This window comes from Notamacropus eugenii, chromosome 1 (assembly GCF_028372415.1).
Source record: "Notamacropus eugenii isolate mMacEug1 chromosome 1, mMacEug1.pri_v2, whole genome shotgun sequence".
NCBI lineage: Eukaryota > Metazoa > Chordata > Mammalia > Diprotodontia > Macropodidae > Notamacropus > Notamacropus eugenii.
In genome coordinates, this window is record NC_092872.1 from 731,551,411 (window position 1) to 731,572,601 (window position 21,191).

At 35.5% G+C, this 21,191-nt stretch overlaps 1 pseudogene; it reads right to left on the bottom strand.

Moving 5' to 3' along the window:
* Positions 1 to 1,472: 1,472 nt before the first annotated feature.
* LOC140528636 (sn-1-specific diacylglycerol lipase ABHD11 pseudogene) lies at positions 1,473 to 2,254 on the bottom strand (annotated as a pseudogene).
* Between the last annotated feature and the right edge of the window lie 18,937 nt (positions 2,255 to 21,191).

Consider the following 21,191-nt stretch of genomic DNA (forward strand, 5'->3'; position numbering starts at 1 on the left):
TAGTATTGATTTTCCTTCATTATCTATGGTAAGTTTTAGAAATATATACAAAATACACACACGTGCACACATACACATATGCATATATGTATATGTATTTGTTTTGTCTGAGATCGTGACTGCTACCTCTGCCCTTTTACTTCAACTTAAACAATAGACTACCCTTTTGCTCTCTTTTTTCTTAACTCTTTATTTCTTTCCATTTGAAGTGTTTCTTGTAAACATTATATTCTTGCGTTCTTATTTCTAATCCATTCTGTTATCCAATTCAATTTCTTTGTGACCAGATAATAAGACAACTAATTGGAAAAGACCCTGAGATAGGGGAAAGGTTAAAGAAAAAATAACGAAAGTAGATGGCAACGGAAGAGATCTATAGTGCCTTAAAACAATGAATGTGAGCTTGGGTGGACTTTGGAGAAAAATGGAGGATAGAAAGCCACAATATGGTATAATCCATAGGGTAATGGAGAATTGGACTTGATTGAACAGCAATTTATCATGCACTTTTTTCTTAACCTCTTCTGCTCCTACTTTTCTCTTAGGCAAAATAAATATCTTTATCAGTTTTTGTGAATGTATGTGTGTGTGTGTATGTGTGTGTGTGTGTGTGTGTATGTGTGTGTGAGTGAGTGAGTGTATGTCTAGTTTGCATTTCTCTTTGTGGCTTTGCTTGTAGATGTTTCATGAAGTTCAGTTTTTTTTTTTCAGGGTTTTCTGTGCAACTTTAAATCAATATTTCTGGAACCAATGTCTACAGTATATTTTATTGTACTAATCATAACATCTGATATCTCACATACAACTGTGCTTAGCCCTGATCTTTGAATTTGCTTGTGTCCCTTTGTTCATGGCATGAGGGCATTGAGAAGAAAACATACAGGAATGACTTTTCCTAGTGAATGGCTGGAAACTCAACACCCTCTCCAAGGACAAATTTATTATGAATCTAGGCTACTAAACCTATGCCAGCATATCATAACCTTAATCTAGTTACTTTTAGGTTTTGTGGCTTGAAATGATGATTTAAGATCACAAGACATTAAACACAGTTCTCTAAAGAGTTAAGACAAAGAACAGGAACAAAAGTACTTAGGTAATTTGACAGACTACTGCTTAGAACCTCATCAGAGATTTTCTAATCCAATCCCTAGCAAAATAAGCATTCCTTCTATACTATGTGCGTTCTGCAAAGCCCAATGTTTCCTAAGGTCTGTCATGGGGACAGTTTTTATTGTTAGGAATTTTTAACTGAAATCAAGTGCAAGTTTTTTTTTTTTTTTTTTTTTGAGAAGGCTGGTAACAGCTTTATTGGTTAAAGTCTGAAACATGGTTGTGGTGTCCACTCTGAAGTGGACAGGAGTTAGGGTGCTGAGCTCTCTTCTTCATCAATGGGAGGTACACCCCAGTTCCCAGGGTCCTCTGAGTGCTTGAGAGCTGGTGCAAATGAGGAGAGGGAGGACAACCAGCTGCTAGGCCAGGAAGCGTTTGACACTGTTCATGAAGTCTTGAGATTGGTCAGCATGGATCCAGTGGCCAGCCCCTGGGATGGACAGGATCTGAGCTTGAGGGAACAGATGCTTGATCTTGCAGTAATGACTAGGCTGGATGAATATGGACTTAGCACCACTGAGGAAGAGTGTGGGGCCAAGATAGGATTTTTGGAGCTGGGGGAAGTCCAGGATCTCGTCCATCTGCTGGATCAGGTCTTCAATGTTGATCCTCCACTCGAACTGTCCAGTGCTGGCTTTCACCAGATTGATGAGGAGGAACTGCCGTACCATAGAATCCTAGATGACAAGACTAAGCTGCTGGTCGGCTACTTTGCACTCTTGAGAGAGGTACAGGTCCTCGGGGATCTGTACAGCCTTCATGACTTCCAAGTAGGAAGGGAAGTCTAAAATGGCTGTGGTAAGCAATGGGCTAATGTCCACTGAGATGAGATGCTCCACCAGCTCTGGCTTCTGTAGTGCCAGTATCATGGCTGTCTTGCCACCCATGCTGTGTCTGATGAGGACGCAGGGAGCCAGACCAAACTGGGGCAGAAGGGCCTCCACGTCGGTGCTCATGGCCTAGTAGCTGGAGTCAGGGCTGTAAGGGCTCTCTCCATGGTTCCAAGCATCTACTATCAGCACCTGGGGCCGCTGCTCCAGGGCCCAGCCAAAGTCCCTGCAAGGCTGAGTCCCCGGGAAGGCAGTGGGGTTTTAAAGGCCACCCTCCAGAGGTCCCTCCAGGCTCGGCTCCAACACCACATGCTCCAAACTGCCAGCCTGGCCAGGTAACCGTGAATCCCCGTGCTGACCCCAGCAGAGGGGGGGCTGTAAGTGCAAAATTTCTTTTTGCAGTCTTCTTCCCCCTCATTTTTTCTTGTTCTTTCTTGTTGGGTCAAATGGATAAAATCTTATAATCTTCATGGAAATACTTTGTTGCATACTTCAAGGCTGAATTCTGCTGAGAACAAATACTCTATTATCCAGCACAACATCCTCAGCTTCATCAAAAGGCACACAAATGGTGGAAATCTATACTCCTAATCATCCTGGTCTTCTCTTTTTTATTATTAATTAATTTTTAGTTTTCAACATTCAGTTCCACAAGATTTTGAATTCAAACTTTTCTCCCCATCTTTCTACCCCACCCACTCCAAGACAGTGCACATTTTGATTACCTCTTCCCCTAATGAGCCTTCCCTTCTATCATGCCATTCCTTTCTCTTATCCTCTTCCCCTCTATTTTCTTGTAGGAAGTTAGATTTTGATACTCCATTGCCTGTATATTGTATTTCCCAGTTGCATGTAAAAAGAATTATTAGCATTCATTTTTAAAATTTTGAGTTCCAGCTTCTCTCCTTTTGTCCATTCCCATCCAATTCCATTGAGAAGGCAAACAATTCAATATTGGTTATACATGTACAGTCATATAAAACACTTCCATAGCAGTCATGATGTGAAAGACTAACTATATTTCCCTCTTTCCTATCTTCCTCCCCCCTATTTATTCTATTCTCTCTTTGGACTCTGTCCCACCTCAGAAGTATTTTCTTCTAAATACCCCTTCCTCCAATTTACCTCCAATCTATCAGACACCCACCCCAACTTATCTCCTTCTTCCCTATTTTCTTTTTGGGTAAGATAGATTTTCACAACAAATTGAGTGTGCATGTTACTCTCTCCTTAAGTCAAATCCTTGAGTGTGATGTTCACTCTTTCTTTCTTACCTCTCCACTCATCCCTTCCATTGAAAAAACTTTTTCTTGCCTCTTTTATGTGAGATAATCTACCTCATTCTATTTCTCCCTTTCTCCTTCTCCAAGCATATTCCTCTCTTCTCTTAATTTAATTTTATTTTATATATGATCCCTTTCTATTCAATTCACCTTGTGCCTTCTATCTATATGTATATAATCCCTCCACTTGCCTTAATACTCAGAAAAGTCCCAAGAGTTACAAATATTAACCCTCCATGTAGGAACAAAAATAGTTGAACTTTCTAAAATCCCTTTTGATTTGTCTTTCTAGTTTACCTTTTCCTGGCTTTTCTTGGTTCTTGAATTTGAAAGTCAAGTTTTCCATTCAGTTCTCGTCTTTTCATCAAGAATGCTTGAGGGTCCTCTATTGCATTGCATGTTTATTTTGTCCCTGAATTATTGTAGTCAGTTTTTTTGGGTAGGTGATTCTTGCTTTTAATTCTACTTCCTTTGACATCTAGAATATCATATCCCAAGCCCTCCAGTCCCTTAACGTAGAAGCTGATAGATTTTGTGTTACCCTGATTGTGTTTACACAATACTTGAAATGTTTCTTTCTGGATGCTTGTAATATTTTATCCTTGACTTCGAGCTCTGGAATTTGGCTAAAATATTCCTAAGAACTTATTTTTTGGGATCTCTTTTGGGAAGCAATCTTTGGATTCTTTCAATATTTATTTTACTGTCTGGTTCTAGAACATCAGGGCACTTTTCCTTGATAATTTCTTGAAAGATGAGATATAGGCTTTTTTATCATGGCTTTCAGTTAGTCCAAAAAATTTTAAATTGTCTCTCCTGGACTTATTTTCTAGCTCAGTTACTTTTCCAATGAAATATTTCACATTGTCTTCTATTTTTTTCATTCTTTTTGTTTTGTTTTGAAATTTCTTGTTTCTTCACAAAGCCATTAGCTTCCATCTGCTCCATTCTAATTTTGAATGAATTCTATTTTCTTCAGTGAGCTTTTGGATTTCCATTTCCATGTGGACATTTCTGCTTTTTAAGGCATTCTTCTACTAATTGATTTTTAGGGTCTCTTTTGACATTTAAGTTAGTCTATTTTTAAAATGTTTTGTTCACCAGTTTTGGGGGCCCCTTTAGCAAGCTGTTGACTCAGTTTTCATGTTTTTCTTGCATTGCTCTCATTTCTCTTCCCAATTTTTCCTTTACTTCTCTCACTTGATTTTCATTATTCTGTTTTGAGTTCTTCCTTGGCCTAAGACCAAATCATATTTTTTTCTTGGAAGCTTTGGATATATCAGCTTTGCCTTTGCTGTCTCCTTCTGGTTTCATGTTTTGATCTTCTTTGTCACCAAAGTAAGATTCGAAGATCTGTTTTTTTTTCCTGCTTTTTCTTATTTCCCCTAGCTAATTACTTGACTTTGAACTCTTTGTCAAAGTAGTTCTCTGCTTTCAGTGGGGGTGAGGAAGTATATAGTCACCTGCTTGATCTCCCCCTCCCCATTCAATTGTCCTCGACCTCCAAAAACAGCCACTGCCATTGTCCCTTCTACTGGGGGTGCCGTGGGCTCCTTCCACCTCCCTCCCTGGGGCTGGGGCCAGACCACTTTACTCTCTCACACAGGTCCTACAGGTTTATTTTTACACTGAATTTGCAATTTTTCCTCATTGTTTTGTGGTAAAGAAGTCTGGAAACTTTCACAACTGCCAGTGAGTCAATCCCCTCCAATCTTGCACAGGTTCCTTCTGTGGTGGCACAGCCAATCCTGGACTACACTTTGCTCCCAGACTGGTGAGATAGACATTTCCCTTCAACCTTCTAGGCTCTCTGGGGCTGGAGATTTGCTTTACTCCATGATTCTGTGAATTCTTCAATTCCACAATTTGTTTAGGCATTTTACTGATATTTGGCTGTATTTGGGAGTAAATCTCCAGTAAATCCCTTCTTTTAATCTGCTTTCTTGACTCCATCACCACACATCCTGGTCTTCTTATTTAGGACACTTTTTTAACTTATTGGAGCATCTTAGAATTATACCTATATGAGGTCCCAGTTTTTAATTAAATCAACTCTACAAATTTACAGTTTAAGCAAACTAAAGTGTGACAGAGCACATGATTTGCTACGTTTAAATAGATGATAATTAAAATTAATTTAATTTAAATTTAAAATAGATTTAAATTAAATTAATCAAATTTATTTAAATACACATTAAATTTAAATTTGATTAAATAAAATTAAAATTAAAAGAGGGGGGGTATCCCAATGCCTTAAAAAACAACAGTATCTATTTTATCACTCAGCTTTTCATTTTTTCCTAAAATGAAAAACTCATTATTAAATATTATACTCTAGATATGATTGAATGAAGACAGTCTGTGTTGAAACCAGTCACCTTCCCTGCAATGCCAGCTATGCTACTCATTGCCCATTTGATGTTGGACAAGTCAGTTTACCTCTTTCGACTTCATGTCCCATATCTGATAAAAGGAGGACATTGAACTAGATCGCTGGTAAGAAGTATTTCATCATTAAATCAATGAATCTGTGACTTCTAAAGTGCGAGACAAAGTACTTTCTTAATAAAGCAGATTTTTTAAAATCCCTAACTATGGTTCAGGAAATTTAAAGAAAAAGAAGGAGGAGCAGGAAAACAAGAAGGAAAGAAGCAGGAAGAGGAGGGGAGGGAAGGAAAGAAGGAAGGAAGGAAGGAAGGAAGGAAGGAAGGAAGGAAGGAAGGAAGGAAGGAAGGAAGGAGAAAGGAAGTTGCATAAATATCCTTGAGGATAATATTAAGTACACAAATAAGTATAAACTGTATAAAAATATAAAGTATAATTGCAAATATACCATCAGTTGAGATATGACAGTCGACATGGAAGAATCAAAGTTTTACATAAAAGGCAACATTTGTGTTGAGTACAAGTTTTACATTGTTATGGTTAGATCCTATAAGGTTAGACCCAGGGTTAATGATGTTGTCTGTATAAATCTTCTTAAATTTATTCTTTTAACACTAACTTTAATAATTTCTTCCTAAGGGTTGTAAATAGTGTTACTCTAACTTTAAGAAGTAATATAATCTAAGATAGTTTCATTTTATGACAAACATATGAGAAGTCTGAGAGTTTAATTGTCATCCAGGAGGGTCTCTAACCTGTCATGTCTGAAGAGAGAACAGAATAAAAAAGAAAAACAAGATATGTTCTTGAGATTAATGAATTTAATCATTATATTTTGAAGAAATAATAAGCAAAACCTTAAGAAGATACTTTAATTAATAGTGTGAGAGAAGTGAATTGCAGTAGTAGTTTCAGAATTGAGAAGTCAAGAGTTATAGTGATGATTAAATGCAACTTTGCCTGTAATCTTTATTATAGTTAATGCATTATAAATAATAATGTATCTTCCTCTTGTTATTTGTTATTCTGTAGATGAATAGTATTTCTAATAATATTTTCTAATGTTATCCTGCAAAAGTTTGATACATATAGATATTTAAGGGAAAAGATGTTTCTCTAGCTTAACAAATCATACATATAATTTATATTTTATTACAAACTTAACATGTAATTTCACATTTATATAAAATTTTAAATATATTTCCATAAATAAACACAGAATTTATAAACTATCATAAGTTTAGAAATAATTGTTTTGTTTATGAGTGATGATTCAATCTTTGTAATTAATATAGAGATTTCATCACCAGCATCTTGGTGAACATAGGACCAAAAATGTAAATTAGCCTATCATACTCACTTCCTTAAAAAGAGAAAAATTACACCTGAACAATATACAGGGGTATAGGAAAGTGTATTGAAATAATATGTGTATAATTCTAAATAATTCTCAAACACTAGTTTATGTTTTATTTGCTCTACTGAATTTTAAGGTCAGGGATGATATATTGTGCCTCACTTGCATAAGTCTTTATACAAAAGAAATTCTAAATGTTAATTTAACTGAAGTAAATGCATAAGACCACAAAGGAGTTAAACATTTTTTGAGAAATGACAAAATGAAAACGATTACCAAAAGGTGATAAACAAAGTAATTAAGGAGTTATTAAGGGAGCAAAGCAACTAGATTCCCTTGCTGAATTCAAGCCATCTTGCCCAAAGGAACTACAGCTTTTGGTCCTAAGAAAACTGAGTCACTATCAGTGATTTTTGAAAGACTGTGAAATTAGAGAAGTGCTCAAAGGTTGGAGAAAGGCAAATATCCCTATTTTCAAAAATGGAAAGACAAGATACTCCAAAAAATTATATACTGGTATACTTGAAATAGATTCTTGGGGAAATTCTAAAATTCCTAATTAGTGAGTGAGTTAGCAAATATGTAGAAAGAGAAGTGATCGTTACCAAGAACCAAGATAGTTTCATCACAAAAGGATGGCACACTAATTCCATTTCATTTTTAATAGGATTACAAACCTTTTTCTACCCCCTCTATTCTATCTTCTATTGAAGCTGTTAAAATATATTTTTCTATAGCACAGTTCTGAGAATTTCACACACACATACACACACACACACACACACACACACCTTATCAGTGTTCTTACACTTTTTATCCCCAGTTTTTATTCTATACATTAACACTGGCCTTCTTGCTACAAAACACTTCATATCCTTATGATTGTGCTTCATATCTGGAATATACTTCCTTCTCATCCCCATCTCCTGGCTTCCTTGAATTTTTTCAGTTATTATTGTAAATTCATTCTTCCACAGTAATTCTTCCCAATCTAAGAAGGCATGTGGCACAGCGAATAAATAGACTACTGGGTGTAGATTCAGGAAGTTCTGAGTTCAGTTCTTGTTGGTCAATCATTTCAGTCTTATGTAACCATTTGTGATCCCATTTTTGGTTTTCTTGACAAAAATTCCATCCATGGAAACTTAATATCTGAGTGACCAGGAGTGAGTCACTTAACTTCTGATTTCATCAATTTCCTTTAGTGTAAAATGGGGATAGCAACAATGCATATCCCAACCGAGGATCAAATGAGATTTAAATGTAAATTGACACATAATAGATACTATATGAGTACCTATTCCCACAGCCGAATCTCTATAAAGTCTAGTGTACTCTTTCTTTTGATTATTTTTATTTATTGTATATATAACTTGTTTATACATAGTTATGTGCATGTTACCCCCACCCCACTCTGATTGTGAGCTTCTTGAAGGCATCATCTGTGTTTTTGTATTGATCATTGTATTACCCATGTTTAGATAACATAATTTTGGAATCAAATCCTAGAGATGATTATTGAATCCATCATATCTGATAAGATCATGAATAGAAATAGCTTAGTTTGAGAAGATGAGAATGCCCAAGAGAGAGCTTTGTTAGACAACTATGATTAGTAAATCTTACCTAGATAAACTTATAATAAGGAATATTGGGAAGAAATAATAGGAAGATAACCAGGAGATGATAGTATTTTGAAAATCTGCAGAGAATTGAATAGTAAGGAAGAGATAGCAGATGGAAATGTCAAAAGCTGGAGATAGGTGAAAAAGGATGAAGATTAAGAAAATATTGGATTTGTCCATTAAAAGAGCATTATAATGATAAACAGGAAAGATTCGGTCAAATAATGATGTGGGTAGCAAGAAAAAAGATAGTAAGTAGAAAGAGAATTGAGGCATTTATTGCAAATTATCTTCTCAAGACATTTTAATAACATCTCATTTTCCCCAACTGCGTGTAAAAAATAAAACCACTTTTAAAATTACCTTTTTAATTGAACTTCATATTCTCACCCTCTCTCATTTCCCTTACCCCTCCATGACACAGTAAGCAATCTGATATTGGTTATGCAAAGGCAATCATGTAAATCATTCCCATATTAGTCATTTGTAGAAGAAAACTTGATAGTATGCTTTGGTCTTCATTTAGACTCCCTTCATGTCTTTCTCTGACACCTTTGAGATTGTGTTGGATCATGGTATTGCTGAGAATGAATGATTATGTCACTCACCCTAACCCTAACCCTAAATTCATCTTACAATATTGACATTATTGCCTACCATGATTTCCCAGTTCTCCTCACTTCACTATGCATCAGTTCATATAAATCTTTCCATGTTTTTTTATGAAATCATTGCGCTCTTCATTTCTTATAGCACAATAACATTTCATTATGGTATCTTCTCAAGAAATTTAGACACAAAAGTCAAAAGAGAAATGGGACAATATTTTGCAAGGACTGATGTATTGAGTCTTTTATATGTTTGCAGGTAGTAGGAAGAAGTCTGTATATCAGGACATGAGAGAGTGATTATCATAACAGGGGATTATATTGTAGAGAAGATTAACTGTTATGGGATCTCTTGGGAATTTGTAGGTGTTGATCTTGGTGAAGGTAAGAGCCACTTCATCATGTGAGATGGGGTTGATGAAAGAAATAGTGGCATGAGACCTTTAACTGATGTGAAACAAGAAAAGGAGAAATGGGACCTCTAAATTATCTAAATTATCCAAATTATCTAAATTTTTTTAAAAACAAAGTGTAAGGAAAATTTCTCGGCTGAGAGAGTTAGGGAGGTGGGGCAAAGAGAGATTGAGCAGGGATAAAATGTTTTGGAAGAGCCATTGTAATGAATGAGATAGTGAATTAATTAATTAATTGGAAGTGCAAATGGATGACCTAGAAACACTGAGAGTCCAGTTGTGGTTGTGTAATAAAAATTTGTAGTGGACTTAGTGAGGATGGTTGTATACTTTTCTCCATCTTCATTTAATAACATTGCATGGGGTAAAGACAGTGAATGATGAGAGTGATTTAAAGCTGAGGATTAAATAGGGGAAGATTTATGAATATTTAAGAGGGGGAAGGGATACAATAGAAGAGAAAAATATACAGTTGAACTTGTTCATTGATGGGACCAGAAGGGAAAGGAAGAGAATGTAGCTAGTATGTAGAGGATGTTCTGGGAAAGGTCGGAGGGATTGAGAGATTAGAGGTCATGGTGTGGATAAAAAGTTAGGTTTGCAAGGAAGAATATGAGTTGAAATGCCAGTAGACTTCTCAGATAGGGGAATTTCATAATCTATGACATAGAGGTGATAAATATATAGATGATGGCAATATAATTATATGGCTGTCTTTCATTTCACTGAGACCTTTTGGCAGAGTAGTTCATGAAAAATGAGGAAGGTGAGGAAATGGGAGTATATGGTGTTGAGGGAGTGTATGCTGAAGTTCCCAAGATAAGATTAGGAGTTAGATAGGAGAGAACTAGTCAAAAGTTAGTTACTGTTCCAGTCCTTGTTATCAGAATTATTGTTAGTCATTATGTGGTGGTTACTTTAGTAATCATTCTTGCCTCCCTAGACCCAGTCAGTGAATTTTCACCAGTATTAATTACCAGGTTATAACTCCCCAAAATATTCAACCAGTTAACATAAATTAACTTTTTAAAGGATTATTTATTCAGAGAGCATAGTCAGAACTATGTTGAAATGCATTAAACTCTCAAATAGAAAACTTATGCTTCTGCCACCTTGTACCCAGTAGGATCAAATTTAATGGGATTGCTATGAAACAAGTCTCCCATTATCTTCTTACCCTCCACCATCAAATCTCATTTTGGATGCTTGCCTAACTAATGAAGAAATTTCTGTTTTTCTTGTACAATATGAAATCTTAGCTGCTAAGATAATTCACTGCCAATTTCAGTTAAACAAGTTATTCTTCAAGTTGGCTACCCATCAGATTTGTCCATAGCTTCTTCAGGCTTTGGGTAGTGAGAGGATGGTTTCCAGTTCTTTTGACATTTCAAAGTTCAAAAAATCTTAACTTTGTCTTTTTCATCCTGATATTCATATGTCTTAGAGCAGGTAAGTATCAACCCAACAGAGATATGCATTCATGGACAAATGGGCACCAGGTGGGGAGAGTACTCTCAGTACCCTCACCTACCTAGAAGTCCACAGCATTTTTTGTCTTATTTCTCACCAAAGAGGAGTGAAATTATTCATATGTTTAGGCCTTTTGAATGTGTCTTCAATTCTTGTTTAGTACCCAATTAAAATATTAAAATTACAAATATAATAAAAAGAAAGAAAATGTGAAAAAAGATACTATATAGTGGACAGCTATAGGGCTGAAATCAAATAGACTGTTTTAAACCCTATTTTGGATAATACTATGTGATAAAGGACAATTCATCTTCTCTGAAGCTTAATTTTCTCATCTGTAAAATTGGGATAATGTCTTTAGTACTTTCTTCAGTTTTGTTCTCAGTCTCAAATGAGATAATGCATGCAAAGTTATTCATAAATTTCACAATGGTTTATCAGCTTACTCCAACTACTACTACTACCACTACCACAAGCAGCACTTCAATCATCACTATCACTATCACCACAACCAGTACAATACAACTACTACCACGACTATTACTATTACTTTTACTTCCACTACTATTGCTACTACTACTACTACAATACTACTACTACTACTACTACTACTACTACTACTACTACTACTACTACTACTACTACTACTACTACTACTACAATACTGCTACAACTACTATTTCTATACCACCACCACCATCACCACAACCCCTACAAGGGAACTTCTATTTCTATTTAAAATTTTAATTTAATCTACTTAAACTCTACAACTAATTTATTTACCAAGTAATTAATCATATACTTTAATCCAAAAGGAATGAGAGACAGTATTAATTGAGCACAAATGTCATTGCTTGCAATTAAAAATTTTGGCATGGTATTCCTTCTCTAAAACTTTTGAGATGCATGATGCTAGGAAAGTCATCTCCTCATAGTTTTCTATTTCCTCTTCTTTGAAATGTTACTATATGTGTATCAATAGTTGACTTGGAGGAAACCTCTTTTCTAAGTGTATAACATAATATTAAGAACCAATTATGATGATGACGTAATCCCCAGAATTTTCATATTGGGTGATTAAGGTCATAGTTGGGACAAACTACTCGGGACACTTAATACAGCACTAGGCTTGGACTAAGTCCTATCCTACCTCACATAGTTCCTAGCTGTGTGATTCTGGACAAATCACTTAAAAATGAGAGGGACAGATTCAGTTATTTCTAATACGTGCCTCAGTGGATAGAGTGCTGGGCCTGGAATCAGGAAGATTCATCTTTCTCAGTTCATATCTGGCCTGAGACATTACTAGTTGTAAAACAGTGGGAAAGTTATGTAATTCTATTTACCTCAGTTTCCTCATCTGTAAAATGAAGTAGAGATGGAAGTGGCAAAGCACTCCTTTATCTTTGCCAAGAAGACCCCCAGTGGGGTCATGAGTCAAACAGGACAGAAAATTGATGCAGCAACAAGATCTCTTTTAGTACTAAATCAATTATACTATGATCCTATATTTTGAGAGGGGGTACAAAATAGATTGGGGCAGAGAAGGAACCATGCCATGATCAGCATTTATCTTTGCCTTTTGTTCTCATACTTTCCTCAAAAAAGCTGTTTCAATTCTAAAAGCATCCACATTCTATACCCTGCTTTCTTCAACAAATTGCAGAACAGGGAAACCCCACCTGCATTTGCTCCATTGCTGAGTTGCTTTTCTTGGACTTGGTGTTCACAGACTAATTATATTAATGATAACTGAATTTCCCCACCATGTTAAAATCACATTTGTCTGCCATTAAAATCTGCCCTTTCTCCCTTGGGTCCTAAGGAACCCAATTCTGATATATGCATTTGCATGATAATGTGTTTTTCTAACAATGTATTTTTATTGCACAAAATAACCCCTATGCTAAATGGCAATTTGCTCTTTGTCAGAAGAAGTTATTGCATGTATAATGTATTCATGAATTCCCAGGTATCTCTGGCATGCCACGGTGGCCTGTTCTGCAGGTATTCCCTCCTTTTAACTCTAAGCAGTGAATCAATTTGCCACAGGTTTAGAAAAATAGTTTTCTTTCTTATAAGTGCTATCTCTTTACAATTTAAATGGACATTTTGACAATCTAAACAATGCCTTTTCTCTATATGTAAATCCTTAGCATTCGTTGGAAGGGGAGGTATAGGAGAACTGAATTCATGTACTGTTTTTCATCCAAAAGTCGTTATAGTTATCATATTTTCTGATTGAGGGAGGTCCATTTTTGAAATATATTTCAACAACATAAAGAGAAAATAGTCTTACTGGTCAATTCCTGAGACTGACAAATGTTAACAATAATTTCAGGAACTGTCCAAAGTAATATTCTATAGACTTTTGTTTTTCAATTCCAATAAAATATATTAATCACCTTTTGTGTACACTAGTCTGCATGAAGACTTGAGAGATATTCAGAAATAATTGATGTTTAATTAAAGAACAAATATGTGCAAGAATACAGCAGCAAAAGGAACAATATTTGAAGATAAGCAGTAAAGGGATAAAATATGAAACATTAAAAAATAAAATGAAATTCTTTCTTCTACAAAACAGACATTCTCCAAGGTAGAAAATGTGATGCACTTGAATATCTTAATTGCATATGGATTAGTCTAACAAAAAGTCAGTGGTGCCTTCAAGACAGAGTCTGCCTTCATTTCTTGGTCCCTAGGCTCTCATTTACATAAGATTCCCAAGGGTGTTTAATAGGTGACATGACTAAACCAATCATTGTAACAACAGCCAATGTGGGCTATCTTTTAGAGAGAAGGAACTTCCATGAAAAAAAAAATGGTGGGAGAGGAAAACTTTCTCCTATCTCTTGCCTAAAGTTGAAGAAATAACAGAAGGGTTGATCCTAAAGAAGAGTCTTTTCAGAAGTTGAGGTGGGGCAGAAATCTTTGTAGAGCACCATACAGTACTACCCGGCACAGCCAGTGACTGAACAAAAGTAAATCATTTAATTTTACTTTCTTCCCTTTATTGTTACTGGCCTGCTCTGTTTCACTTGCAAAAGCATCAACTTACGAAACTCTGGTTGTCTTCAGTTAATTCAAAGCAGAAAGGAAACACACACACACATACACACACACACACACACACACACACACACACACACACACACACACAAACACCCTGGAACAGCTACTTTCATTTGAAAAGTGATATGCCGTAGACTGAGTTGATTCTAAAAAGTAGGTGATAATCATACTACAAATTGAATGGATGATGAGATATTTGTGTAATTCATTAAATATTCCCCAGTTACATGAAACAATAACATTTTTTTAAACTATTGAGTTCCAAATTCTCTCCTTTCTACCTGCTTGAGAAAGTAAATACTTTGCTTTTTATTTTATATATGAGGTCATACAAAACATATTTCCATATTAAACATATTGGAAAGAAAATTCACTGTAGTAAAATATTAAAAACAAAGTTAAAAATATATGCTTCAATCTTCATTGAGACGTCATCCATTCTCTCACTAGAAATGGATAGTATTTTTCATGATGATTTCTTTGGACTTATCTTGGATCATTGTCTGGATCTGAACAAGTCTTTTTCAGTTCAATATTCTTATATTATTGTTACTGTGTACAATGTTCTCCTGATTCTGCTGATTTCACTTTACATGAGTTCATATAAGTCTTCTCAGGTTTTTTCTGACATCATCCTGTTCATCATTTCTTATAGCACTGTAGTATTTCCTCACAATTATATGCCGTGGCTTGTTCAGTCATTCCCATACTGATGGACATACCTGCAGTTTACTATTCTTTGTCACCACAAAATGAGGTTATATAAATATAGTTCTTTTTTCATTTTCTTTCATTTCTTTGGCATACATACCTAGTAGTGGTGTATCTGAATCAAAGTGTAAGCAGAATTTTATAATTCCTTTGGGAATAGTTGGAAATTGTTTTACAGAACAGATGGATCAGTTTGCAACTCTGTTACCAGGGCACTCGTGTCTCAATTTTTTCCATATCTTCTCTGGTATATGTCGTTTTCCTTTCTGCCATGTTATCCAGTCTGACAGATGTAATGTAATAGCTCAGAATTGTTTTAATTTGCATTTACCTAATCAGTAGTGATTTAGAACATTTTTATGGAACTATTAATAGCTGAGATTTCTTTTAGAAACTGTTTGTATCCTTTGACTTTCATTTTTTATGTAAATAAATATGGTTAATTTCCACATATATTTAAAAAATCAGGCTTTTATTCAGAAATTTTGTTGCAAAAATATGTTTCCCCAGTTTCCTATTTTCCTTTTAGTTTTCAGTGCATTACTTTTGTTTGTGCAAAAGCTTTTTTTTAAATTTCATGTAATTAAAATATTTATTTTACTTCTGATGGGAATTCATACTAGACTCCTAAAAGGAAAAGATCATATCTTGGAGACCTGGATCCCAAAGCCACCGAATCCAGATCTCTGGCATTCTCCTGAGGCATCTGGCCTATCCCAGTATAATCAATCCTTTTGACTGCCCTGACATTGTATACACCTGGCCAAGCCCAGGCTACTTGCCAATTTTTAATCCTATCCAAATCCTCCCACAGTCTTTTTTCTCTATAAAAATATCAATCTCATCCTCATCAAATACATAGATTCTTAGACTCCTGCCCACTTCTACTGGAGGTACAATAAACTTGTCTCTGACTAAAAGGAGGCTTGAGTGGTCAGATTCTCTCCGGGGAGACCCACACCTTGTACCCTTGCATTTAGAATCCCTAAATGGCACCACTTCCAATAATCTCTTCTATCTCATCTTTGGTCATAAACTTTTCCCTTTTTCATATATCTAATAGGTGCATTTTTTCCATGCTCCACTAATTTCCTTATGGTATCACCCTTTATGTCTAAATCACCCACCTGTTTTGATGTTAATCTTGGTATACAGTATGAAACATTGATCTATGACTATTTTCTGCCAAATGTTTTCCATTTTTCCACAGGAATTTTTGTTAAATGGTGAGTTCTTAAACCCAAAGCTTGGATCCTTGGGTTTTTCAAATATTACATTGCTTTGGTTATTTCCTACAGTATATTGCATACCTAAGCCATTCCACTGATCCAACAATCTATTTCTTAGCCAGTAGTAGAGTGTTTTAAATGTTTACTTGTTGGGGGTGGAAGCTCAATTCCATGTGGACAGTCTCGGGCGGGTAAAGGTGGGAACTTCTAAATCTTAGAGTTCTCATGAGGCCCCCCAGAAAACAGCAGGGAATCGAGGAGTGAGACCGAGCTATCTCGTGTATTTCCGCCTCTTCCCATGAGAAACATGATGGGAGGAGCATCCCCGCCCTCGAGACTGACCCGGATCTGGGCACACCTATTGTTATCTAACAGGCACGGTATTCAGGTGCAAACTACGCGGCCGGAGAGCTTATTTAAGGTCAGGAAAGCCTGAAGGCACTCTTAGCGCGGGAGGGGCCCTTACAGGACAGAAGTCGCCTCTTCCCTTTTCCTCTCTTTGCTCTCCCTTCCCCCTCTCTCCCCACTTCCACTTCTGCTTCCAATCTCTTACTGTATGATCTTTGCCTCCTTGGGAGATTCCTCGCTCCCTCCTAAGGAAGAGCTTTCCCTGCACTTGTAACCAGGACCCTGAATAAAGTTTAACCGTTGTTCAACTCTGATAGGTCTCTTCTCTCATACGTTTATCCGGTTTGGCCAGCCGAAGACCTACAATAGGTAAGGTAAGACTCGGGGAGCCCTCAGGCCTCTAGGCCTGGCATTTACTGCTTTGTAACACAGTTTGATATCAGAAATTAATAGGCTACTGTTATAGACATTAAAATTGTACTGTGTCATTTAATAGTAAGATCTATTCTCTAATCAACCCTGTTCCCCATTTTGTCAAACCCCCTTTCTCAGTTAAGCTCAAGATTGAGATTTTTACTAGTCAGAATTAGTTTTAAGCCTTGTTTTAAAGGGACTGTTCTTAGTCACTGTCTATTTCTTGTCTGTAAACACTGGCCAGTTTAGTCTGGTCCACCCACTCAAAAAAAAAATGGCAAATCCTTGTCTGCTCTTGTGCAATTAGGAATGGTTTGATACCCCCAAGAGGATGACTGTAGTTTTGATTTGGGTGGTTCTGATTTTCCAGTAAATATTAGAAGAAGTTAATAAATTTCATAAAGTAATTAACATTCCTCAGTTTTCAGAGAAGGATGTGATCAGTCTCACCTGAATGCCAGCCCACTTTCCTCATCTGTAGCCAATTGAAATGTTACCCAATTAACTAGGCTTTTTTTTTCCTGTTTGTCAAAAAACACTGTTTCCTTCTTCTTATAGGTATTGCTGGTTTTAATGAGGAGATTGGTTTGACCTGCTTTGTTAACAGTTAATTTTTAATTTTTTTAAACTTTCTTAACAGCTATGGTTAATATACTTATTGTGTTCAGAGCAAAATGACTCAAACTATACCTATATATAATATTCATGAGCAATTAATATTTCTCCAGGTATTTATATATATCTTTACTTGTGTGAAGTGTTTCATAATAGTGATATTACAATTACTACCACTACTAACATGTCTGGGTATGTTTTGGAAAGTAGATGCCCAAGTATTTTATATTATCTACAGATGTTTTAACTTAAATTTATTCTTATTTTTCTTACTACTGGGTTTTGTTGGTGGCATATAGAAATACTATGTGTTTGTTCTGTATCCTGAAATTTTGCTGAAGTTGTTAGTAATATTTTAGTTGATGCTGTAGAGCTCTCTAAGCATACCACCATATCCTCTCTAAAGAGTGATAGTTTGCTTTCCTCATTGTCTATTTTATTCCCTTTTTACATGTCTTATTGCTATGGATAGAATTGCTATTACAATATTGAATAATAGTGGTGATAATGAACATCCTTCATTGCTGATTTTATTGGAAAGATTTTGAGTTTATACACATTACCAATAATCCTTGCTCTTGGTTTTAGATAGGTACTGCTTTTCATTTTAAGAAAGGTTCCATAGACTTTCTAGTGCTTTTTAATAAAAATGGATTTTGTATTTTTAAATGCTTTTTCTGCATCTACTGATATGAACATATTATTTTTGTTATTGATATAGTTAATTATTCTCATAACTTCTGTAATGTTGAACTAACCCTGAATTCCTGGTATGAAACTAACATGGTCTTACTGTATGCTTATGAACACATACATACACACAAACACATACACATACCCTAAATACATACATATATGTATGCGTATATTTGTGTACACATGTCCACATGTGTAATTATACATGTATGCTTGCATGTATAATTTGAACTCTTGCTGGTATTTTTTTGCTTTGATATTAATTAAGAAAATTGGTTTATGATTTTTTTCTTTTTTTTCTCCCTGGTTTAATTGTCAAAACCACATTGTGTGATAAAAGTAACTGTAGGACTCCCTCTTTATTTATTTTCCAAATATTTATAAGGTCTTGAGATCAATTGTTAGTTAATTGTTTGATGGAATTTACTATTTTAAATAGTGGTACTTGGTATTGAGCTAAAACAATCTCTTTCTTTGACTTGTTAAATGACTGGAAATTCTGTTTAATCCTCTCAATTAGACACACAGGTATAAATCTCTAATTAGTCTACTCCAAGTATGTATCTGCCCTAATGGTCATAATCAGACAAAAAAAGATAGTTTCATAATTTTGAAAAGGATTTTAACTAACTAGTGATGAAATAGAAATGTTTCAATATAAGACATACATCCATCTCTCATAATTGTCCTAAATAATCATGAAACTCTATTTTTACTCTATACAACTTTTTCACATCATCATTTCTATATATTTCATCATCATTTGCCCTTTAAAAAAAACTACCCACAACTTTAATGCTTGGGTTTTTAAAATGAATCCTGTATTCTTATCTTCATATGCTTCCTAATTTTCTTGTATCAATTTTAATTCTCCTATGTTTTTTTTTATTTTTTCAATATGAAGAACTATAATATCAATCAAAGAATCAATTAATAAATTTGTTTAAATGATTTTCTGAACCAGACATTCTACTAAGTGCTAGGGGTACAAACCAAAATTGAATATAGTGCCTATTCTGAAGGAGCTATCACTCTAATGGAGGCAGGAAAATATCAATAAATAGACACAGATGAAATAACTGCTGAGTAGACAGAAGGTCACCTTATGATGAAAGGCAGTAGCACTGGGGAAAATCTGAAAAGGACTCCAGCTGATGATGTTTCTGTCATTTGAGCTGATTCTTAAGGAATATCTGGGATTATGAGAGATATAGATGAAGAGATAAAATATTCCAGGTGTGGGAGATGGTCAGAGTAAATATGTGAAGATGAATAATGGAGAATCTTGGGAGGAAAAACAAGTAGGTCATCTTAGATGTACTCTAACAAACATAGAGAAGACTAATGGATAAGAAGATTGAAAGGATGTGAAGGACTCATGTTTTGAACAGCTTAAAAAGAAATGGAATAGTAGTTTGTTTATAGATATAATAGCGAGCCAGCAGAACTTATTAAATTGGTAAGTAGGATAATCATATTTGTGCTTTAGTAAAATAAACATGAAGGACTGATTAGAGTGAGAAAAGACTAAAGAAAAAGAGGTAAAAGAAGTTCCTCTTATAATAAGTCAAGTAAGAGATAATGTCTTCCTCATCTAGATGTGCAGTTTTATGAGTAGAGAGAAGAGGGAACATATGTGTTATGCTGAGTATAGAGAAATAACATGGTACGGCAATGGATTAGGTATATGGGGTAAATTGAAATGATGAGTCAAAAATGATGCCATATTTATAAGTCTATGTAACTGAAACATTGATGGTGCTATCAACATCAAAAAACAAGTTTGGAAGAGTGGTTGGTGGATATGGAGGACATATATTGCTTTACTTAGGTTATGTTGATTTTGGTCTGTGTATTGGACACCCAGTTCAAAATGCCCAATAGACAGTCAGTGATGTGGTAATGCATCTCATGTGGAAAAAAATATTGGTGCTGGTATATTGATTGAGGAGTCATCTGTCTTGATATTGTCATTGAATCAATGGAAGGTGATGATATCACCAAGTAAGAGAAAAGATTGGAGATAGAATGTGTGTGTGTGTGTGTGTGTGAGAGAGAGAGAGAGAGAGAGAGAGAGAGAGAGAGAGAGAGAGAGAGAGAGAGAGAGAGAGAGAGAGAGAGAGAGAGGAGAGGGAGGGAGGGAGGGAGGGAGGGAGAGAGAGAGAGGGAGGGAGAGAGACAGAGACAGAGACAGAGACAGATAGACAGAGAGACAGAGCAGAGAGAAAGACAGACAGACAGAGACAGAGATATAGAAGATGAGAGGCAAAGACAGAGTCTTGAGGTAAATGCACATTCAACAAGCATGCAATGAAAGAAGAATTGACCAAAAAGATTGAGTTTGTTAGGAGGATAACCAAGGATAAGAAATACTATGAAAGTCCAGAAAGAAGATAATATCCATGAAAAGAAGGTGATTGATGGTGGAAAATGCTGACTGCACATAAAAAGCATAGGGATTAAAATTATATTACAACTGGTAATTAATAATTTACTGTTAACAAAAGAGACTCCATTGTTCACTTTGGTGAGGAACAAATTGATTAAATCAAAAGGCAGCAAGTAAGATTACAGAGGGTTTAGATGAGAATCAGATACAGGAAGTGATAGCACTAAGTGTAGAAACATTTGTTTTTCATCCCAAGGAGTTTAGTTTAAAAGGGGAGAAGGATTGTAAGGCAATAAGTAATAAAGACTGTAAAATCAACTGAGGATTTAAAATGATGAAGTAGACCTAGCTGTCTTCACAAAAAGCAGAGAATGAAAAAAAAGTAGACATGGGAAGAAGGAAGATTAAGGAAAGTTGTGGTGGAGATGGAAATGGAGACAATCTTGAGGAAAAGAAGGTAGAGAATAATATCATGGGTGCATGTAGAGAGTTTGACCTTGGCAAGAACTGCTACCTTTTAATCAGTGACTGATTTAATGAGGAGAGAGTGAAGGATAGTGTTGAGGGATATGAAGCAAGAAGAGAGGGATTGTGGCATTTATTTTCTCCTTCTTCCTCTCCCTCTCCCCC